The sequence below is a fragment of the Orycteropus afer genome, unplaced genomic scaffold, assembly GCF_000298275.1.
Source record: "Orycteropus afer afer isolate SDZICR_OR568_19922 unplaced genomic scaffold, OryAfe1.0 scaffold00001, whole genome shotgun sequence".
In the NCBI taxonomy this organism is placed as follows: Eukaryota; Metazoa; Chordata; class Mammalia; order Tubulidentata; family Orycteropodidae; genus Orycteropus; species Orycteropus afer.
In genome coordinates this window covers 10355289-10362533 of record NW_006921588.1, presented here as the reverse complement: position 1 = coordinate 10362533, position 7245 = coordinate 10355289, and positions in this window count along the sequence as shown.

Sequence of the window (7245 nt, the reverse complement as noted above, 5' to 3'; positions counted from 1 at the left end):
CAGCCACTCCTCGGAAGGAAGGTTGGGCAATCTACTTCCATAGTGATACTGCCTCGGAAACCCAAGGAGGGGTCGCTATGAGTCGGGTCTGACTCAATGGCTCATAACAACAACAACAACAACATAAATACAAGGGGGGGGGGAATAAAACAAATGGTTATAGACAAAAATTTAAATGTTCTGGATGAGTTTTTTTTTTTTTTTAAATGTTGGAGTGATAACTGTTGTTTTAATGTTGGAGTGATAACTACATCAAATTCAGATAATACTTAAAGCATTTCCTCAACAAGTTCCAAATCCTCTATAGTTCATCACTGGGACCCTAATTTCAAAAGGTTACATATACTTCATAAAAGAATAATTTTAGGATTTGAACACTGAACACTTAAAAGAGGTTTCTGTTTATGCTGAAATACTGTTCTATTGAGAAATTTGGATTAAAAAACAGAGATTCACAATTTAAGAAAAGGCACTTCATGAAATTAAATTGAATCAAGAAAGTAAGAAGTATGAAATTCTCTGAAAGGTAATAATTACTGTTGCAGAAATATAATACAGGATAATTTGAAATCTATGCAAATGAAGTGCTAATGTTTCCATTATATTTCAATAGAGACAAACTAAAAAAAAAAACTTGAAGTGTTTTGATCAAAATGAGTTGCTTAAAAAAAGAAAGAAAGAAAGAAAACAAACCTGTAATTTTAACCAAACTCATTGTGACATTTTTATTTCAAGAGAAATTAGGGTTTTTTTTTTTTTTTTTCAGTCACAGGAACCCAAGATCTATATCAGAGTGATAACAAAGAAAGAAACAACAAAACAAATCTTAAGTTTAGCCTTCTCAGTATGCAAAAAAAATTGGAACCAGTCAAACTTAAGGACATCAGGTGAGGAGTATTCAGTGAAAGAAATAATACAAAATTGTCATTGATCTTTTGAAAAATATAAAGGACTTCATACCTTTACAGTAAGAAGTTTTCTGTTTCTGAAAAGCTGATATGAGTATGTAATTTCATTAAGCAATCAAACTCTAAATTATACACTAGGAAAGTACTCTCTAAAAAGATAATTTGGATATGTAATTGGATATTAATATATTTCATGTGGGAATATTGCTAAGCTGCAAATATTATATGTAGACATCTTTATGACTAATGCACCAAGGAGAAAATGGTAGAAAGTATCAGTTCTTCTAATTTATTGCTCCTAAGCCTGCCATTGTCAGATACAGTGACAGAAGATAAGCCCCTCAGTTCAGAAGGCACTCAAAATACAACTGGGGAAGAGCTGCCTCTTCAAAGTACAGTAGATCTTAATGAGGTGGATGAAGTAAAGCTTTGGGGATCTCCGTGTGCTGATGGGGCACTACTCAAAATGGGAAGAAACTGCTGCAAATGTCCAGTAATAATCAATGTGGAATGTATGAAGTATGCATCTAGGAAAATTGGAAGTTGCCAAAAATGAAATAAAATGCAGAAAGATCAGTATCATAGGCATAAGTGAGCTGAAATGGACTTGTTTTGGCCATTTTGAATCAGATAATCATATGATCTACTTTGCCAGGAATGACAAATTAAAGAGGAATGATGTGGCATTTATCATCACAAAAAAAATGTTTTAAGATCTATCCTGAAGTACAATTCTGTCAGTGATAGGATAACATCCATATGCCTACAAGAAAGACTACTTAGTACTACTATTATTCAAATTTACACACCAACTACTAAAGTCCAAGACAAGGAAATTGAAGATTTTTATCAACTTCCATAGTGACCAAACATGCAATCAGGACATACTGATTATACTGATGATTGGAATGCAAAAGTTGGAAATGAGGAAGAATCACTTGTAGTTGGAAAGTATGGTCTTGGTGATAGAAATTGATGTCAGAAGAGACTCTGAAACTTGCTGTTGAACAGAGAATAGATAAAGCAAATGAAAGAAATGACAAGATAAAAGAGCTGAACAGAAGATTTAAAAGAGCAGCTCACAAAGACAGTCAATCCTTATAATGAAATGTGTGAAGACCTGGAGTTAGAAAACCAAAAGGGAAGGACACATGTTGCATTTCTCAAGCTGAAAGAACTGAGGAAAAATATTCAAGCCTCAAGTTGCAATATTGAAAGATTCTATGGGCAAAACATATTGAATGATGCAGGCAACATCAAAAGAAGATGGAAGAAATACACAGAGTCACTGTATAAAAAAATTGTTGATGTTCATCTATTTCAAGAGGGGGCATATGATCAAGAACCATTGGTAATGAAGAAAGAAGTCAAGGGTGCACTGAAGGAATTGGCAAAAATCAAGGCTCCAAGAATTGATGGACTACTCATTGAGATGCTTCAACTAGCAGATGTTGTGCTAGAGGCACATATCTGTCTGTACCAAGAAATTTAGAAGACAGCTATCTGGCCAACTGACTGGAAAAGATCCATATTTGTGCCCATTCTAAAGAAAGGTGATCCAACAGAATGTGGAAATTATCAAACAATATCATTAATGCCACACACAATTAAAATTTTTCTGAAGATAATCCAAAAATGGTTGCAGCAGTAAATTGACAGGGAATTTCTAGAAATGTAAGCTGGATTCAGAAGAGGACATAGAATGAGGACTATCACTGCTGCTGTGAGATGAATCTTGACTGAAAGCAAACAATACAAGAAAGATGTTTGCTTGTGTTTTATTGACTATGCAGAAGCATTCAACTGTGTGGATCACAACAAATTATGGATAACTTTGAAAAGAATGAGAATTCCAGGGAACTTAATTGTGCTCATGAAGAACCTGTACATAGACTAGGAGGCTGTCATTTAATCTGAACAGGGGGATGGTTGTATGGTTTAAAATCAAGAAGGGTATGCAGCAGGGTTGTATCCTTTTGCCATACTTATTCAGTCCGTATGCTGAGCAAAAAATCTGAGAAGCTGGACTATAAGAAGAAGAACACTGCATCAGAATTGGAGGAAGACTCATTAACAATCTGTGATGGGCAGATGACACTTTGACTGATGAAAGTAAAGATGACTTGAAGCACTTACTGATGAAGATTAAAGAGCACTGTTTGCAGTATGGATTACACCTCAACATAAAAAAAAAAAAATGAAAATCTTCACAACTGGACCAATAAGTGGCATCATGATAACTGGAAAAAACAATGACATCAAAGACTTCACATTACTTGGATTCACAATCATCATCAGTGTTGTAGTGTTTGGTCAAGAAATCAGATGTTATCTTGCACTGGGCAAATCTGCTGCAAAAGCCCTCTTAAAGTGCTAAAGAGTAAAGATGTCTCTTTGAAGACTAAGATGTGCCTAACCCAAACCATGATATTTTCAATGGCCTCATATGCATGTGAAAGCTGAATAAGCAAGAGCAAAGAAGAGTAGATGCTTTTGAATTGCGGTGTCTGTGGAGAATACTGGAAGTACCGTGGACTGCCAGAAGAATGAAAAAATCTGTCCTGGAAGAAGTGCAGCCAGAATGCTCCTTGGAAACAAGAAAACCCAGACTTTGCCTCACCTACTTTGGTCATGTTATCAGAAGGGACCATTCCCTGAAAAAGGATATCATGCTTGGTAAAGCGAAGGGTCAGCGAAAAAAGGAAAGGCCCTCGAGATGGATTGACACAGAGGTTGCAACAATTGTGTAGCAAGGATTGTGAGGCTGGCACAGGACTGGACAGTGTTTCAGCTGTTGTACCTAGAGTCACTGTGAGTTGGAGCCGACTTGACGGCACCTAACAACAAAAACAACTTCGCCATTGAAACCTAGGGCTGATTTAGTCTCAAATCATAAGCTATTTTACCTGTATCTAGACTTTGTTTTATTGGGTGCTCTCGTGGTTTATGGAAACCAGAATCATGTCAGTTTTTTTTCCTTTTTTTTTTTCTTCACCTGCAATATATCTCTTTGGTTGACTTTTCAATGGTTATTTTTTTTTTTTCTGTTATTCTAGTCTTTTGATTCATAATGTCTGAATTAAAGTCACTTAATTCAGGAAAATCAGATTTAAATATTCCAAAGGACATAAAAAGAATAGGAGTCTGAAATATTTTTGAATATGCAAAACCAAGAATTTCAGAATTACAAATGTAACAAAAATACCAGTATCACTTTATTGTACATCCCAAGCACTACAGAAATGTATGCAATATCATATCATACCCTAAAAACTTTAGTTTCAAAAGGAAGACCAAATGATCAACTTAAATGAAACTCATTTGACTTTTCTTTTATCCAATTAATAAATGCATCTTTATGTGTGTTGATGTTTCATGTCTCATTACAGTTTCATGATAGTCCAGAATGATCATTGTTGTTGTTGTTGTTAGGTGCTGTTGTGTCCAACTCATAAAGACCCTATGTACAACAGAATGAAACACTGCCCTGTCTTATGCCAACCTCACAATCCTTGCTACACTTGAGCCCATCATTGTAGCCACTATGTCAATCCATCTTGTTGAGGGCCTTCCCCTTTTTCATTGACCCTCCACTTTACCAAGCATGATATCCTTCTCTAGGGAATGGTCTCGTCTGACAACCTGACCAAAGTAGGTGAGACAAAGTCTGGCCTTTCTTGCTCCCAAAGAGCATGGCTGCATTCCTTCCAGGACAGATTTGTTAGTTCTTTTAGCAGTGTATGGTACTTTTAGCATTCTTTGCCAACACCACAACTCAAAAGCATCAACTCTTCTTCGGCTTTCCTTATTTATTGTCCAGCTCTCACATGCATTTGAGGTGATTGAAAATACCGTGCCTTGGGTTAGGCGCATCTTAGTCTTCAAGGAGACATCTTTACTCTTCAGTAGTTGAAGGAGGTCTTTTGCTACAGATTTGTCCAATGCAACACATCGTCTGATGTCTTGACTGCTGCTTCCAGTGGTGTTGATTGTAGAAACAATCCAGTGATATGAACTCTTTGACAACTTCAATCTTTTCTCCATTTGTCATGATGCTATTTATTGGTCCAGTTGTGAAGATTTTTGTTTTATTTATATTGAGGTGTAATCCATTCTGCAGACTGTAGTCTTCAACCTTCATCACTAAGTGCTTCAAGTCATCTTCACTTTCAGCAAGCAAAGTTGTACTTTGCATATTGCAGGTTGTTAATGAGCCTTCCTCCAATCCTGATGCCATGTTCTTTTTCCTATAGTTCAGCTTCTACAATTATTTGTTCAGCATACAGATTGAATAAGTATGGTGAAAGGACACAACCTGACACAATCCCTTCCTGATATTAAACCATACAGTATCCCCTTGTTCTGTTCAAATGACAGCCTCCTCGTTTATGTACAGGTTTTTCATGAGCACAATTAAGTGTTTTGGAATTCCCATTCTTCTCAATGTTATCCATAATTTCGTATGATCCACACAGTCGAATGCTTTTGCATAGTCAATAAAACACAAGTAAACATCTTTCTGATATTCTTTGCTTTCAGCCAACACCCATCTGACATCAGCAATGATATCCCTCATTCCACATTCACTTCTGAATCTTACATTTCTGGAAGTTCCCTGTCAATACTGCTGCAATCATTTTTAAATTATCTTAAGCAAGATTTTACTTGCATGTGATATTAATGATATTGTTTGATAATCTCCACATTCTTTAGGATCATCTTTCTTTGGAATGGGTACAAATATGGACTTTTTCCAGTCAGTCAGCCAGATAGCTGTCTTCCAAATTCCTTGTCATGGACAAGAGAATACCTGCAGTACAGCATCTGTTTGTTGAAACATCTCAGTGGGTATTCTGTCAATTCCTGGAGCCTTGTTTTTCTTCAGGTCCTTCAGTGTGGCTTTGACTTCTTCAATACCATTGGTTCTTGATCATATGCCACCCTCTGAAATAGATGAACATTGACCAATTCCTTTTGGTACAGTGACTCTGAATATTCCTTCCATCTTCTTTTGTCCTTCCATCTTCTTTTGATTTTTCCTGGGTCATTCAATATTCTGTCCATAGAATCTTTCAATATTGCAAGTCAAGGCTTGAATTTTTTCTTCAGTTTTTTCAGCTTGAGAAATGCTGAGTTTGTTCTTCCCTTCTATCTTGAGGAGTTTTCTAACTTGAGATCTTTGTAAATTTCATTATAATAATTGACTTTGTCTTTTTGAGCTGCTCTTTGAAATCTTCTGTTCAGTTCTTCTATCTGGTTATTTATTCCATTTTCTTTAGCTACTCTCCATTCAAGAGAAAGTTTCAGAGTCTCTTCTGACATCTATTTTGGTCTTTTCTTCCTTTGTAATAACCTTTTGCCTTCTTCATGTATGGTTTGGCCATTTTGAATCAGACAACCATGTGATCTACTATACTGGGAATGACAAATTGAAGAGGAATGCTGTGGCATTCATTGTCACAAAGAATGCTTTAAGATGTATCCTGAAGTACAATGTTGTCAGTGATAAGATAATATCCATACATCTACAGGAAAGACCAGGTAATACCATTATTATTCAAATTTATTCACTGCGGTGAATTGCTTGATGTGGCCCTACTGGTCATAGTCCTCCATTCTGTGATGTGTTGTAAATCCTATTATCCATGCCTGTTTGGTGGTATGGTAGTTAAGGCCAGTGTCAACTTGGCTGGGCAGCTGGTAATAGTCATTCTCTAAAATGACTGGCAATTGGCTCTGTGGTGGGATTTGCCTTGAGCTGCTGATTGTTAAAGCCACCCACTTGGGTTATTTCTGTTGGAGCAACACAGGTGGAATGTATCTGGAGTCCTGCCTTGCTGGAGGGTATAACTCAAATCACCACCCTTAGCTTCCTTGAGGGTATACCTACTAATCTCCTGGGAAGTTTCGTCCTCCTCTTGCTCTGGTTCTGTGTTTTGGCTCATGCTCATCTCACCCCTGGATTTGGGACAGCAGCCACCATCTGATCTGCTGATGGAGGTCCATCAAACCTCGAGAATTGGGAGGATTCTCCAGACCCACTCATGGACCTGGGACTTGCCAGCCTCCACCACTACTACATGAGATGATCCCTTGGGTGTCTGTGAGTTCTGTGAGGCATTACAGCAAAATACAGAACCGTAAGATGGGGGAAATTACTGGGAGGAGGAGGAGTTAATGTCTGAAATGATGGAATGGCTTGGTAGTTTCGACATTTGAGACATCTTTAACTTCCGCCTCATGGGGACTGGTCTTGTGCTGATCTTTCTGAGAGAAATTGTTCAAGCATGCACCAATCACCAAAGACAAAGATGAGGAAATTGAAGATTTTTACCAA